This window comes from Phoca vitulina, unplaced genomic scaffold, assembly GCF_004348235.1.
Source record: "Phoca vitulina isolate PV1807 unplaced genomic scaffold, GSC_HSeal_1.0 scaffold8, whole genome shotgun sequence".
Taxonomy (NCBI): domain Eukaryota; kingdom Metazoa; phylum Chordata; class Mammalia; order Carnivora; family Phocidae; genus Phoca; species Phoca vitulina.
Genome location: NW_022589711.1, coordinates 13276527 through 13293859, shown reverse-complemented (window position 1 = coordinate 13293859; position 17333 = coordinate 13276527).

The window sequence follows — 17333 nt, the reverse complement described above, 5'->3', positions numbered from 1 at the left end:
ATATAAATGTTAAACTTCAAGTGTTCATTGTATATATAACTATCCAGAAGGTAGTTGTAAATATGATGAACTTCAGCATAAAGCTCCCTTTAAAATATGTAAGAACAAAATTTAAACTTACAACTGCAATATATAGAGATGCACAACCACCATTTTAATTCTTCATTACCCATGTTCATAATGCTTGCATTACAACACACATAAATAAAAGTAATATGCAAACTAAATGCAGAATTTTTTAAAATATGCATATAATACAAAAGATTACTATGTAAATCATGTCAATTGGAAAAACAATTGGGAGGAAATGATAATGTAACTTACAAAGATGAGTAACAAGTATGAAGAATAAATACACAGCCAAAAATATTCTTCCTAGAAACAAAGAAACGCAAAACAATACAATATATGTACATGTGCAAAACTTACAATTATCTTCAATAAATAGCATCCAGAATTATCCAGGTTACAGGGAAATCAGTATTCTCCTTCAACATAATATTCTGGATTTATCAGTGATGTTCTTACAACATTAGCTCCTGAATCTGCTTTTATCCTTTTGGATATAGTGTTGCTATCTTTCGTTTCTTTAAGCAGCAAATTCAAATGTGAGCCCTCTCAATTATTTTCCTGTGATTTATTTTCTGGCACCCATTTTCTTTAAGATACATCTTGAATTCATTCCTTATTTTCCATTATCAATCCTTCTATGAAATGTAGCTATTTCTAACTTTGTGCATGGATAATTGCAGGTATTTTTAAACTTTTCTTTTCTCTAAAATGTTCTTGATCCAAGTTATCTTTCATTCTGTTCCAAGAATGAAATATTGTTCCAAGAACAATATTTCAAGAAGATTCCAAATGCTTAAATAAGGTCTTCTTCATAATAATATGTGGTTGTAAAGGGAGGAACCAAGAGGCATCATAAAAGGGAAGATTCATTCTTCCTCGTATTTATTTCTCTTGAGGGAATAATAATAACAGTAATAATATTACTGAAGGAGTTGTTTAGCCCTTCCTTGTGATAGAAAGTAACAGTGAGAAAGATACAGCCATTGATTAAAAAAGTATGGCTAAAGAACCCAAACACATAGATAAGTTTCCCTTGCTGTTATCAATGGCAATCTTGCAGTACAGATTAATTCACCTAAATCTAGTCACTTTTTCTGTTTGAATGGCACATAGTGGTGAAGCATGTAGAAAAACTAGTCAATAACTAAAGGGCAAATAAGTGCAGATAATAAAAACGTCAATGAACAAAACAAAACAAAAACAATGAGCAGCCACTACAAAATTTAAGAATTAAACACAACTCAACTTGGAATAATTCTGATATCAATATTTCTTAAAAAATTGCCCACCTAGAAAAATATTGTGCAGTGAAATGCTGGAAGATATGCCTTCAGAAAGCGAAGGTATGCAGGAAGTGTAGTGAAATACATTTAAAAAATAATTGAGAGGAGATAAGAAACATATAATAAATTGCTATAATTTCCTAGTAGAAATTGTAGTGAATGGACATTAAATAAATGTAAGGGAGTTAATGACCATGAAAGAAAAATGATGAAAGAGAAAAGAACAAGGCAAGGTAACAAAATAGAGATGGGTGGTATAGAAAGAACACAGGTTGATGGGGCGCCTGGGTGGCTCCGTCGTTAAGCGGCTGCCTTCGGCTCGGGTCGTGATCCCAGGGTACTGGGATCGCATCGGGCTCCCTGCTCGGCAGGAAGCCTGCTTCTCCCTCTCCCTCTCCCCCTGCTTGTGTTCCCTCTCTTGCTGTCTCTCTCTGTCAAGTAAATAAATAAAATCTTTAAAAAAGAAAAAAAAAAGAAAGAACACAGGTTGGAAAAACAGAAAATCTGGGGTTTGAGTTCCTGCTTCATGACATATTCACTGTATGGCACCAGAGACTTCACATTCCCTGATTAAATATCCATTTCCAAACCCATAAGGTAGAATATAAAAATGTTTTAGTTAGCCATGAGATAAAAATGGAGGTATGGAGCTAAATAACTCCAAATCCCACAGCAATATCACAACCAGGTTGAAGTCTAAGTTGGTCTTAAAAGTCTGCGCTCTTTCTATTGCTCTAAACTGCAATGAATAAAACAGCAAGAAGAAAGACTTTGCATGAAAAATGAACAGACCTAAATGGATATTACACATCACATGGCCACTGTCCAAGGTGCCCTAGTATTCACTTGTTAGGTTACCCACTAAACATTTATTGGATCACTGCTATAATACAAACGTTGTGTCAAACAGTAACAGGGAACTGTCTAGGGTGAAATCTGGTGACTCCTAGCTACCTGAAGGAAAGGCAGAGATCCAGGATCTGTACTTTGTAAAAGGGTGGTCACAGAAAGGACAACTAAAAAGGGATGCTTACTCTGAGATTAGAAGTGATAGCATTGTACATGAAGGCTTCAATAGGGTGAGAAGGGCTTTGACAACTATGTTTTAATTAATTAATCACTACACCCAACATGGGGCTCAAATGCACAACCCAGAAATCAAGATTGCTTGCTCTTCTGACTGAGCCAGCCAGGCACCCCAGTACTGTGACAACTTTAATGGAAGTTTCTATTTCTTTTAAAGGTATTGGGAAGTAACTGAGATTATACTAAATAATCTGATGTTATGGAAACTTTTCCTATTTGGATTCTTATGCTAAATTTATCGAGCAAATACTACTTTTCTGCTTATAATAAAATACTAAAATTTTGAGAAAAACTAAAATGCTTGTTTTGCCTAGTCTTAGTTATTTTTAAAGGAAGCATGAGCTTGAAAAACATAAAACATAAAAAGAAACAGGGGTGCCTGGCCAACTCAGTTGGTAGAACATGCAACTCTTGACCTCAGGGTTTTTAATTTGAGCCCTACGTTGGGTGTAGAGATTACTCAAAAATAAAATCTTTAAAAAAATAATAAACAAAAAATAAAATATGCTAAAGATTCTGTGTCTTATGAAGAGAGAAGGTGTCTGATATGACAGCCAGTAAGCACAAATTGAAGATTTTTTTTATTGGTATAGATGTTCAGAAAATCATATTTATAAATACAATCAAAGGGAACATGTGGATACTTTACATTCTAAGTAAAAGGTTCAATGTAAGGGCGCCTGGGGCTCAGTCATTAAGCATCTGCCTTTGGCTCAGGTCATGATCCCAGGGTCCTGGGATCGAGCCCCGCATCGAGCTCCCTGCTCAGCAGGAAGCCTGCTTCTCCCTCTCCCACTCCCCGTGCTTGTGTTCCCTCTCTCACTGTGTCTCTGTCAAATAAATAAATAAATAAATCTTTTAAAAAAATAAAAAAATAAAAAAAAATAAAAGTTTCAATGTAGTGATTTCTTAAAATTTAATCAGGCCTTCCAAGCCTAAATTCTGTTTTTGGTGTTATCAAAAAAAATTTTTTTTTGTAATCCAAGTGCTCATAATTGGATATTAAATTGCTAATAAGTATTTTTCAACTGGGCCTAGCATAATATCTACATTTTCCCATTAATTTATAATACACATTATTCTTTAAGTATTTTACATGTGAGTGGTCATACATCACATACTTATCATTCTCTGTAAACTTGTGACTGTTTTTGCTTTTGTATTTCCTACCATGGTACTTTTTTCCTTTTTATATTCATGACTAGCCTTTTCAATAAACTGAGGTAACTTCTGTGCAATTAAACTTTATATGGAGTAAAAATCATATGCAGAATTACTTGAATTTAATCAGTTTGATGTAGCTGTAAGTCCTAATTTAATTATTGTTATTTTCTTCTAATTCAAAACCTGCCAATTCTAAGTAAGACCTGGCTTATAATATTATGTGTCTTCTGGACATTTAATTCTTGTTCCAGCATTTAATATTTTTTTATTAACTTTTATGTCAGATTTAGTACTTCGGATTTTAAGCGCATACTTGACATGCGGCACAAAATAGTTTCATCATAGCTTCCTTCTTTGCCATCTTAGCCGCCATCTCCCTGTTTTCTGTTAAAAACAAAACCAAAACATATGTGATTTTCTATGGCCAATTCTCTACACCATGACATAAGTACTTTTATCAGGCTGCTGCAATGATTAAAATATTCTAGAAATATATATCTATGGTATGTCCCTGATATTTCCCTCTCTGTCATTACTTTATTTAGTAAGAAAAAAACACCAGTTTTTTTTCCAACCTAAGAGAAGTCTGTTTCCCCCTCCACTGGTGTCTGACTCTATAATTTCCCTAATCATTTGTTCTTTGGCCATAACCTGATGTGGCTAAAATATTTGCAACTAGCAGAGAATAATTTTCCTTTGGAATAATCTTTAGATTTTGCTATTTATTGATTTACCTTCCTATAAAATATGTAGTAATACTTGACTAACTTGCATGGCCAGCAGGCTTTTGACTTTATTAAGGTCTTTGAGTCACTTGAATGCAAAAAGAAATTGAAATCCAGGACATTATTACTGTTGTTATGTAGAAAAATAATATTAAAATACAACTATATCTTTACACTTCCCCTGGGCCATTGTCCTTTATGTTTTCACTTTATTCACTCTTCTCTGTGTTAGACTGTCATATAAATTTCATAGGAGATCAAAGGCTACTAAGCACAATGTGTGTGCTTGAAACACCCCCTGTAAGGCAAGAATTAGTTAAGCTTCTTGGTCTCCTCCTCCTAAATTTATATAAAGGTCTATGCCTTTGGTAAGTATATTTTATTTTCATGGGAGTATGACTTAGTTGGCATATGTATAACTACATGGAGATACTGAATGTGTTGGAAAGATAAAATATGTTAGCTTAAAATCTAATTTTTCACATGAACTACTTGCCTCAGTAGAGTGGATGGTGCTTTCTTAAATCATGCATGAAAGAGTTTTATTTTCTCTTTTCAACCATTTACAATAAATGTTTTGTCTTGTAATGGTTTTAATGTCAGACTTTCTAACTTTAAAATGCAATTTTAAAAATACATCTGAGAGAGGAAAGTTTATGTATGTGCATATTTTTAGGTTACATTTTGACCCACATTTTCCAGAGATAGTACATGACGTTTCGTTATTCCCCTGGTTTTCTTTCAAAGCAATGGGTCCTGATTACTTGGAACGAAGTGATACGGTTTTGTGTAAAATCAGTTGCCATGTTGCTTAGATAAAGACAGCAATCTCTTCAGCCTCCTGAGACTTTCCAATGAGGTTAAAATGTGCCTACAGATGTCAGAAGCATGTATGCAAATTAGGGAAGGAACAGAGTGAGAAATATGTACAAAGAGCTTCATATGGTGATAGACAGTAGAACTTAACATTAACAATTGTTTTGAGTGGTACAAGTTTTATAAATTTCAGAAGAAATAATGATACATACTGTTAATTAACACAAAGGCTTGCATCTTGCAATTGCATTTCCATTTGTGTTTGACAATAATTTGAGGTCAGAAGGAAGTGTTAATTCTTTCAGAGGAAAAAACTTATTGCTCTAAGTTTATTGTTTATTTTTTCTCAAATATTATGTTGACATAATTTCAAATGTATATATTTAACTTATATTGCAAGAATAGTACGAAACATTTCATTAATTTCCTTCCCCATATGTTAACATTTTACTGTGCTTAAGAATAAGTTACAGATTTAGTGTTCCTTTACCACAATATTTCAGTATATATTTCCTAAAAACTGGGCCAATAATGTAAAATTCTTTTACAATATCACAGCACAAGTATCAATTTTAGGAAATTAACCTCAATCTGTTACCTTTATTTAATAGACATTATTCACATCTTACCAGTTGTCCCAATATTGCCCTTTAGAGCAAAAAAAAAAAAAAAAAAATGCAGGATCATGTACAGCAGTCAACTGCCATGTCTCTCTAGTCTTTTAAACCAGAATAGTCCCTCAGTTTTTGTTTCATGGCATTGATATTTTTAAGGTGCACAGGCCATGCATTTTGCACAGTGTCCTTCAGTTCAGGTTTGTCTGATGGTTCATCACTATTAGATTCAGGGCATATGGTTTGGGCAGGAAGACTTAGAAACAGTATTGTGCTCTTCTCTCGGGGGGCACATGAGGTTGATTTGTTCTATTCCTGGTGATGTTACCACTGACGTCTTGGTTATATGGTGCCAGGTTACTCCACCATAAGGTTAATTGTAAACATCTTTGCACATAGACTAAGTAGAAGGTTTACCATTTTTCCTCTATCACCCCTGCTAAGATCTTACCTAGTTTTACCCAAAGTGTATGTAAAGTAAGGTAAAACAAATATATTTTTTAAGGATAATAGTGTGATGAAGTAAATAAAAAAAGAAAAAAGAGAGAGAGAGAGAGAAGATAGGAGAAAAGGGAGAGAAGAAAGGTAAAAGAAAAAAGAAAAGCTTTGGCCTCAGGCAGATCTGTATTTTAAATTCTGTTTCGCTATTTATTCTCTGAATTTTGTTTCCTCTTGTGATGTATGGGATAAAATTTTCTATCTTTCGTGATTGTAGATTAAAAATCAGATATATCTAGGTCATGGAATGAGCAAGTGCTATATATTGGCTATCATAAATATTCTAAGTTCTGATCCCTTCCCAAAAAATAATTAGGAGAAATTAGTGTGAATTTATAATGGAATTCTGATGAGGCAAAAGGACATGCACATGTCATATCTGGTAAAGCTCATATCAGTTGTGGCATCCTTTACACTGACAATTCAAGCTGGAAAACGTACGTGTGTTGATCAGAGTCTACTGATCTTCATTTAAAGACAAAAACAAAAACAAAACCCTCTTTACCTCTGCTGGGACTGACCTATTTAAATACACCAAAATTGCAATTTTCTCCATGCTTACGGTTGTTACATTGTCAAAATCTCATGATAGATATCTTCCAGCCATGAAAGATGGTAACACTCAATATCTTCCCTCACTTTAATTTCCACCTTGGCACTTCAGTAAAAGACAGAGGGTACACTACGTCTAAAGTATTCTCATCTTCTATTATAAAAAATATTAAAAATATAAATATTATTTTAAAAGTAATAGAATAGCAGCTTAAAATAATAAAGCTGAAAAATAGGTGGGTGGGCTCTATTTTAGATTTCAAAGAAAAAATATGTAGAAAATGTGCATTTTTTGGTGATAACAAATAAGAGAAATATGCTCAGTTCTCAAGAAATCATTTTATTATCTCAACTAAAATTGGTAGATTATCTTTGTTTATTACAGTTTAAATAATCTGATATTTTTATATCCTTGCATTTCATTTACACAGGAGAACCTATTTTGTTTCAGATTAGATGTTTTATTAAAAAACAGAACATGTGATTACTGTAGTAGTGTTTACTCTAGAATTCTTCTGAAGCAAAATGATAACTCCGTTGAGTTATATGCAGCAAAGTTATTGTAAAATTTATCAAATGATAGAATTTCACATGTATTTTTCAGTGCATACTTGAGGATATTCTGTGGCATACATAATTTGTAGCTTTCCAAGTGTCCTCCTATTTCCCCTTTCTTTCTTGTTAGCAAAAATAAATAAATAAATAAATAAATAAATAAATTCTTTTGTATGACAGGTGACCATGGCTTTCAAGAAAACTTTCTGGCCCCAAGAAATAAACTGCATCAATGCAAGCTAAAACAGACAAATTAAGAATAGGGGTACGCCATAAGAATATGGTGCCTTTCTGGTCAATGGGTCAGGAGGGGACATCTGCTAAGACCTTTTGGAAAAGAGATAGAAGGTATGGTGTTTGATTATGACTTACCTGGGCTGCTGAAATTTTTGTGACCACAAAGAAACAGCCAGAACATAAAATCTGTAGACTAGGATGCAGCGTGTAGGGATGACAGAAAAGAAAGATTAAGGAAAAGCAAAGCAAAAAGAAAAGAAAAGAGAAAGAGAAAGAAACATGATAACATTGTAAAGCTGTTCAATTAACCAATCCTGGATTTGCAGACTTTTTGTTATGTGAGAAATGATGCAACCTTATTGTTTAAGTCATTGATGATTTGTATTTATAGTAACTGCAGCCCAAACCATCTTATTTCAGGTGCTTAGACAGGAAAGTAAAGAGATAAACTATTCATTCAAAAAATATTTTGAGCACCAACACTACTTGCAATTCACTGTTCTGGGTGCTAAGGATGCATTTAGATCAAGACACCCTTTTAGCCATCAGTAGATTTTTGGCATATGGTAAGCACGAATAAGTTAACTAATAAAAGTAATATTTTAAATGTAAATATTATTAGAATAAAGCTTTGTAATATAATGACATATTCTGAATTGTAATAAGGAAGATTTTTTAAATATAACGAAAAGGTATATAAAATTGTAAACAAGTGTTTAACCTTTAAATTTCAAATCAAATGTTGTTTTTGAAATAAAATAATTATCACCTTGAATTGCACTTAAAAGTAACCATTTAAATTTAAGCACTGTAATGAAAATGTGCAACCTCTTAAATTAGGGTGGTGTTATTGTGCTACTACCCGACGTTCTGGAAACTTGAAGATTAGGAAACTCTGAATTGAATATACCTTTACAAAAGAACCCATTTCATTTGTGGTTACCTCCAGGTAGCATAAGCAACATATTAGACTTCTTCAAAATGTTTTTCCAAAATCTTGCCTAGGCAAGTGAAATTAGGTACTCTCTGATCCTCTCAAAAAGAAATGTCATGAAACAGTAATATCAATGAATATTAATGTTAATGAATCACTAGCCCATGGGTGGAAAGGTAATCCTACCACATATTCTTGAATCCTTCATCAGAACGACCCAAACATCAGAATTTGCATTTCTGTTTACATTTCCCTCCATCATAATTGGTAGTTTGTCACTATTTCTTTACTTGCTTGGAGGCATTATTCTAACTGAATACATTCTGTGTGTAGAGAAGAATCCTCACTCATCAAGGCTGTCAATTTTGCCACTTCTCCTTTTAGTTAGTCTTGTTAGTTACTCTCCTTCTGCTTTTACTTACTTAAGACATGTCACTCATTCAGTAGATGCACTGACAGATACTTGACTGACGTGTAAATTTATTCACAGTAAAGAGAACATTTTTGTTCTGACGTTTTATTTTTATCTCTGCATGCCATCTTTATTTGACAGATTATAAAGCCATATTCATATTAAAAAGCATCTTTAAATAAAGAGCAATTTGCCATATCAATATTGTCTTCCCACCTCTTTTATTTCCATGGCCTTAGAAGGCTTACTGAAAATAACACTTTCTCACATGCAGAGACAGTAATCCAAGTAATGGTGAATAGCCACCTTCTTCTATTATTATTATTTATTATTATTGATTTCTGTTGCATTCAATGTACACAGGAGAAAATGTATTGTCTTCCTATATCATGGAGAGAAGGGAATTGGCATATACCCTGCTTGTCCTTTTCTGAAATGCTTAAAGAGATTATAATTTATGGTCAATAGGAAATAATCAAATTCAACAATTCAAGAACTCTTAGGAGTCAAGAAGAAAATCTCTATTAAAAATGGCAATCAAACCCTTTACATGTCAATGACATGAGATAAAGGCCTCACTGTAGTTACAGTGTATAGGCTCTACTTATTCCCTTTAACAGTTTAGATATTGAAATCTAATAAAGCTTTTGTAAAATGGTGTTTGAATACATATATTTTATCCATATTAAAATGTGTATATATTTAGTGTAATTATTTTTTTAAAGATTTTATTTATTTATTTGAGAGAGAGAGAACATGAGCAGCAGGTAGGGGGAGGGCGGAGGGAGAGGGAGAAGCAGACTCCCCACTGAGCAGGGAGCCATGGGGCTCAATCCTAGGACCCTGAGATCATGACCTGAGCCAAAGGCAGACGCTTAACCGACTGAGTACCCAGGCACCCCATGTAATTGTCATTTTTGAGGAGAAAATAACACAGACCGACAATGCCCATAGAGTAAGTCATCTTGGATGTTAGAAATGAACCCTGTAGCCATGTTCACTGAGCACTGAAGCCTAAGCAACCCACCTACAGCACTCACGGATAGCCTAGTAGTTTTAAACATAAGTAGGGTAAATAATATGGATGTCACTCAGATGCTGGTACGTGATACTTTATCCCATTCCACTAGTTCTTTCTATGACTAATAATGCTCAAGTGGTCCTCAAAAGCTAGAATGTTTCCACTTGCAAGCTCACTCGCTTGTTTCTAAATCTCTTAGGAGTTATTCATGTCAATATGATAACTGAGGTAAATAAATGAGCATTCTACTGATGTAGGCTACTAGTGTGTGTTAGGTATATCAGGATACTTTATCACTCATTAAGCCTTTCATAGTCATATTTACTCTTGCAGCACATTTATTCGATACTGTTATAAACCCAGAATCTGTACTCTGGGATCAAGAGTTATTCAAAGTTTCACAAAAGTGTTTTATATCACAAAGTGGATTTTGGGGGCACCTGGGTGGCTCAGTCATTAAGCGTCTGCCTTCGGCTCAGGTCATAATCCCAGGGTCCTGGGATCGAGCCCCGCATCTGGCTCCCTGCTTGGCGGGAAGCCTGCTTCTCCCTCTCCCACTCCCCCTGCTTGTGTTCCCTCTCTCGCTATGTATCTCTCTGTGAAATAAATAAATAAAATCTTTAAACATAATAAAAAAATTAAAAATAAATAAATAAAATCTTTAAAAAAAGTGGATTTTGGAGAGTGACGTAAAAAAGAAAAATATGTGAAAACAATATAGATAAATGTGAGAGTCTGGAATTGAATAAAAAGAGACTAATGGAGTGTTTTCTTAAAAACTGCATGAAGGTTAAAATTCAATGTTTGCTTAACATCTGACCTTCAGCGTCTAGTGCAGATGTTTCTGGCATATAGTAAGTACTTAATTAACGATAGCTGAGTGATTGAACCAATAAATGAATGCCCATGAGCTACATTTTTTTTAATGATTTTATTTATTTGATGGAGAGAGAGAGAGAGAGAGAACTCACAACAGGGGACTGGCAGGCAGAGGAAGAAGCAGGCTCTCCACTGAGCAAGGAGCCCAAGGCAGGACTCAATCCCAGGACCCCAGGATCACGACTTGAGCCAAAGGCAGACACCCAACCGACTGAGCCACCCAGGCATCCCCCCAAGAGCTACATTTTTAAAAGACCCACAGGAGTCACTGCATAGGCTATGTTCTTAATGGTAGTTTTCATCTTTCCAATTTGCAGTGGTGCTTTGCTCTTATACTTAAGTAAATCATTTGTTTATTACTTGTAGCTGGGTGGTTCAGGAACAAGAAAATGTATACTCTTTTCAGAGTTCTGTTATCTCAGGTACTCTTAACATAAAGTTAAAATCACTGCTCCGATAACTACTCATTCACATTTTAAAAACCTAGTTAATCTGTTTTTAAGAATTCTTGAAAACAAAAGACAAAGCAAACAACAAACATAATTACTTGGATGTTATATCCTTTCAATATTTGTTGAGTCATTAAAACCAGTCTTCACACGGTGCAAATAAAAAATACTAACATGAGGTAAGGAAAACATTGTTAACCATACACAAAATTACTTTCTGGCACTGTCATGGTAAAAGAATGTGCATCTATATTTTTAATTGAATCATTTTTTCTATTACCTGGGGGACACCATTATGAGCTGACACCTGTCAAAAGACGTTTTCCTGACCCTTTCAGTTCATTCTTCTGTTATATTTGTAGCCACTCCCCAGATGTGCTCATTGGACAACTAATTCCCTGGACATGGCTATAAATGCTTCATGAAGTACTTGGAGATGAGTTTTACATAGAAAAGACTGAGGCAGTCATTTCTTTTGCGTGAAAAATATGAGTCCAAAGCCTCACCATTTCATGATAAACCAAGATGATGAATCATAATTTCTCAGAAAAGCTGACTTAGAAAAAATAAATGTACCTCAGTACACCTATGCCTCCCCAGTTCCCTGATATTTATAGCCTGTCTGTCCCAAATGTCTAGGATAAATCTATCTCATTTGTGACCATTTCATAGACAAGTGACCTAGAAAGAGCCTCATTTCTTTTCACCAATATTTTTTTTAATACTATTTGTTCACCGTGACTTAAAGTATTGACATTTCTGTGTAATGTTTCTACAACAGTTCTTTCTCAGGAAGCTATTCCCTGAAGAATTTGAGAAATATTTTAAAAAATTAATGGCCTCATAGAGGAAGAAAATATTGTTTTATAAAAGAGTTGAATGATTTATGTGGGTTAATGCAACTTCTTAACTTTTATTGCACAATATTTATTCATTATAGAATATGAGAATAATGAAGAGTAGTAAGAAAAAAATCTGCATATTCAACATGTTTGCTCTTTATTTTCCTTCTATTCATAGATTTTAAAAAAAAACGTAGCTCTAGTTATACTGTGTAAGTGGGTGGGTACATCTCATATGAAATGTATTATCATTTTTCCATGTTATTACATATTTCCATTAATGCCTAAACATTTTTATAGCATTTTTGGTATGCATGCTACCAACATCTTCCTAGCTTTCCTTGATATACAGCAACTTGTCTATGTCTTCTGTAATCAAATTTATGATTTTAAAATATATTGTTTTAAAGGTTTTATTTATTTGAGAGACAGAAAGAGAGCATGAGCAGAAAGAGGGAGAAGCAGACTCCCTGCTGAGTAGAGAGCCCAATGCAGGGCTTGATCCCAGGACCCTAAGATCATAACCCAAGCCAAAGATAGACACTTAACTGACTGAGCCACCCAGGCATCCCAATTTTTAAAATATTTTTATATTTGCTATCACCTTTATTCCTAGAAATTCTACTCTCTTCAATTGTATTTTATCTTATGATAATTTTATTTTGAAATATTTAATTATTAAATGCATGTAAAATATATTTAACTACATGGTGTGATTAAAAATTCTGAGTTAATATATGTAACATGCATTTTCCTCTTTCCTTACACTGAATTATATAGTCTATTGCTATTTTGAAAGTAATGTTTAGCCGTATATTCTTACTGGTAATCTAATATATATAAAATTATTTTGCTTCGTGTTTGTTGAATTTATCTTATTAATCAGATTCATATTTCCTTTGATTATTATAGATTTTTTGGACATAAAGGCACATAATGTGCAAACAACATTAAACCCCTTCCATTTTTACACAGCAGTCATCAGCATTCAAAAGACAAGACTCTAGTTTTTCCTGCAGAAGTCCACCCTTACTTTTATTCTCACGTGATGCGGCTGCTTATTTTGTGAATAATATCACTGGGAAGTTGAATTGCTTGTCTGTGTCTGTAGTGTGAGTATTTCACTTCTCAAAATTGAGAATTACAGTGTAACTTAATGAGCAAAGACACCCATCTTTATAGATAAACTTGTCAAGTAAAACAGAAATCAGAGTTTTCATTTTTCAGGGTGGGTATGCTAACCTATGCATGGCAGACTTGTCATTTTGCCAGGCTGGCCAGCGTGCCTTTACCATTTTTCTTGCTACCTGTACCACAATTTCCTTCAGGTACCCTATACTAGAGGCTTCCTTACCCACAGCTATCTAGACTGCCAGTCAAGGTCCCATCTCACTCTGGCAAAATGATGGGCACAGAACACAGGCAAGAACAATCAGCCTCCCTCGACCCTGAGAATTTGGGTCTTGAACTAAGGTTACATATGGCTGGAAAAACGATAGGCTTGTTTCATTTCTATGGAAGATTCCTGGAGCCATTTCCTGCCACCTGTGGTGCCTTTCCTGAGCCCCTTTGTTCAAGAATTGTTTTTGAATTCTATGAGCTACTTCTAATAGTCCAAAATTGCCTTTTTTTCCCTTTCTTTTTACTTATTTATTATGTTTATGTTTATGTCAAACTTAGCCAGAGATGGTATCTGGTGCTTAAACACAGAGGAGCCTGAAATACTTTGAAGAGAAAATTACACAGAAAATGTAATGATCTTAATCTTTCAAAAATCAATGCCATACCTCTCAAACATTCTAATTTAATAGATATTTTGAAAAGAATTTCAAGAAGAAAATTTTAATTGGTAAACTATAAGATCCTACATTTAAGATTTTTAAATGATCTTTTCTAAATATGCATATACATACACATACTTGTGTGTATTTGATGTGTACAGATAGGTTCGTTTTGTCAGATGTGCTCAGTAACGTTAAATAATGTTAAATATAACTTCATACATTTTACATGTACAACACATTATATATATTTCATAATTTTATATGTATTATATACTTTATATTTTTATATATACACACACACAGATACATTCACTCACATGAATGATATATGAAACTCTGTAGTCTGTTCTTTTCATTTAATAATGTACTGTGTATTTTTGCCTTTTCATATTATTTTAATAGGTACATATTGTCCAATGTTATAGTTGTATTATAATGTAATTAACTATTTTATAATTATGAATACTTAGAATATTTAAAATTGCACTTTATTTTATGCCAATGTGATAAGTATTAAATGAAAATTAATACTAGATAACTATGTCTCACAATTTTTTGAGTTTATTAGAAAGTGAATTGCAGGGCACCTGGGTGGTTCAGTCGGTTAACCGTCTGCCTTCGGCTCAGGTCATGATCCCAGGGTCCTGGGATTGAGCCCCACGCTGGGCTCCCTGCTCAGCGGGAGCCTGGTTCTCCTCCTCCCGGCTAGTGCTCTCTCTCGCTATCTCTATCCCGTCTGTCTCTCTCTCAAATAAATAAATAAAATCTTTAAAAAAAAAAAAAGAAAAGAAAGTGAATTGCTTAGTTTAAGAGAAAATTTTTTTTTTTAATTTAAATAATGAGTGAGATTCTGATCTTACACATGAAGGAGCAATGCTAGGTTAAAATTTACAGGTAAATTATTTCACATTTTTGTGTATCAGGACAAATAAGGGGATTGAGAAAGCAAATATTCTTTATATTTTTAAAGTCTTTTTTAAGAACTTATTTAGACAATCAAATCCATTGAAGAATTTCAAAAGAGATGTTTGTGATTTTACTATATTATAAAAATAAATAAACTTTGTGAGTAGGAACTCAATTCAAACTGGATTTTCCATAAGTCTAGAAGAAATAAAAAGGTTAGCCTTATTTTGTCATTTATTACCCAATTACTCTATGTATGACTCTGCATTTTCACCAAATCATGTCATTTTAAAATTAATTAAAATATATTTTTAGAAATGCTTTCTGAGAATTTTAAATTATTAGGTGTTCTCAACAATATTATATGTTTCATACATTTTATAAAATATTCAGATATTAGTTTTTAGCAAAAAGAGGTGAACAATAGATACCACATAGTAAATCATAAACTGTCTTCAACCATGCCTCAGGCTATAAAGAATTTTTGAAAACATTTTTAGATTCTTTTCAGAAATTTTATATCTGGATTCCATAGTTAGCCTCCGTATATACATTCAGATTCTCCTCTATGGATCTCAAATCTCTCTACATAAATAGCTTCTCTAAAAAGCATTATTGAATGGATATGTTGCAAGTATTGTGTTCCTGTCAGTCTGGTGGTTGTGCCTCAGAGCTGCCCATTAAACTACCAATTTCTACAGTGAAAAGGCTTTCCCATGATGAAATGTTCTTTTTTCAAGTATGCTAATGACTTTTCTCGAAGGATAACATGTTAAAATAAAAATGAGCTACCAATTCCTGGTGTATATATGTATAAAAGTTTCCCAATTATGTCTTCCCCAAATGACTTTATGTAATTTACTGAACTAATATTTTCTTATCATTTTCAACCATTATATTGGTTTAATTCCTCAATCTGAAATAAAATGAGCTCTTGACCAACCCAAAACTTTTTTTTTTTTTTTTTTAAGATTTTATTTATTTATTTGTCACAGAGAGACACAGCGATAGAGGGAACACAAGCAGGGGGAGTGAGAGAGGGAGAAGCAGGCTTCCTGCCGAGCAGGGAGCCCGATGCGGGGCTCGATCCCAGGACCCTGGGACCATGACCTGAGCTGAAGGCAGACGCTTAACGACTGAGCCACCCAGGCGCCCCGACCAACCCAAAACTTGAAGAAAATCAGAAGAGTCCTATAATCTAGTAGCCAGAGAGTATGTTCCTGTATAAAGGTTTGACGAAGGACTGATACTGTCAGTCAGCTTTCTAATTAAGGAATAGAACAATGTGAGGGGGAAAAAAAAATTGCACATTTTTTTTTTCCTTTCAAAGTTTTCTATATGCCTTCTTGTTATGGGGTGATGTGAAAGACAGAGGAAGAGATGATTATGAAAAAAACATTCAACCTTTCCACTCAATATTTCAAGGCTTTGGATTACAGCTGTCATTTAAAATCCACATACTTACATTTGAGTCTTGGAAAAACTTTCACATGGAAGTATCAATTCTTTTTAACTTTACAGAAAATATTGAATTATATTAACTTAGTATCAGATAAAATATTACTTGGTTAAAATAAAATTTTGTAAATATACCAGACTGGCTCATTAATGTGAAATACAATTTTTCTTCATTTTAGCATTTTGTTTTAAATTATGAGGATACACTTCTAATACTTTCTTATTTGTTACCATTAAAAAACAGAATCTGAAAAGAGAACTCTTTTCTTAAGAACATATGCAATATTTCTCAAAATCACTATTGTTGAAATAAATTTACTATGTAAGAATGTTTAGTTTTGAAATTTACATTATAAACTACTGTTTGTGTATCATTGTGATTAAATAGGGGAAACAATTATGTTGCCCATCATTAAATAAGGTTAAAAAATATATTTGATAAATTGCAATAAAAGACATTTTTAATATTACTTTAGTGCTCGTTAAAGATTCTGTTATCAATATCTATATATATTTTCCTGATAATGATATCAAGACACTAGATGAATCAAACTACTTTTTTGGAAACAACTAGCTCCTTTGGTAAATATCAATTGTACACCTAATAATTACCAGTGACCATCTATGCTCTGGGAATATATGGATAAATGGAAAAAACAAAGCATGGAACACACAGAGGTAAATTTTCTACCAAGATAATATAGACAATAAAAGAAACATAAAAATCTGGCAATTTCAGATAATAAGAGTGATATTAAGGAAGTAAATTAAAAGGATAGATCATTTTGGAGTTGTAGGATGAGAACTAATTTATACAGCAAGTAACTGTTGTCTAACAGATTTGAAACTTAAATGATAGGATAGGTGAAAATCATTCCAACAGAAAAAAATTGTAAATTCAAAGGCCTTGAGGTAGATTAATATATAGTATATTTAAGGCACAGATACAAGAAGGGTTTGACTGGAATTTCATGAAGAGAGAAGAATGATAGGAAGTGACATTGGAGGGGTAGTCAGAAATCAAATGAGGTGAGGCATTTCAGGCT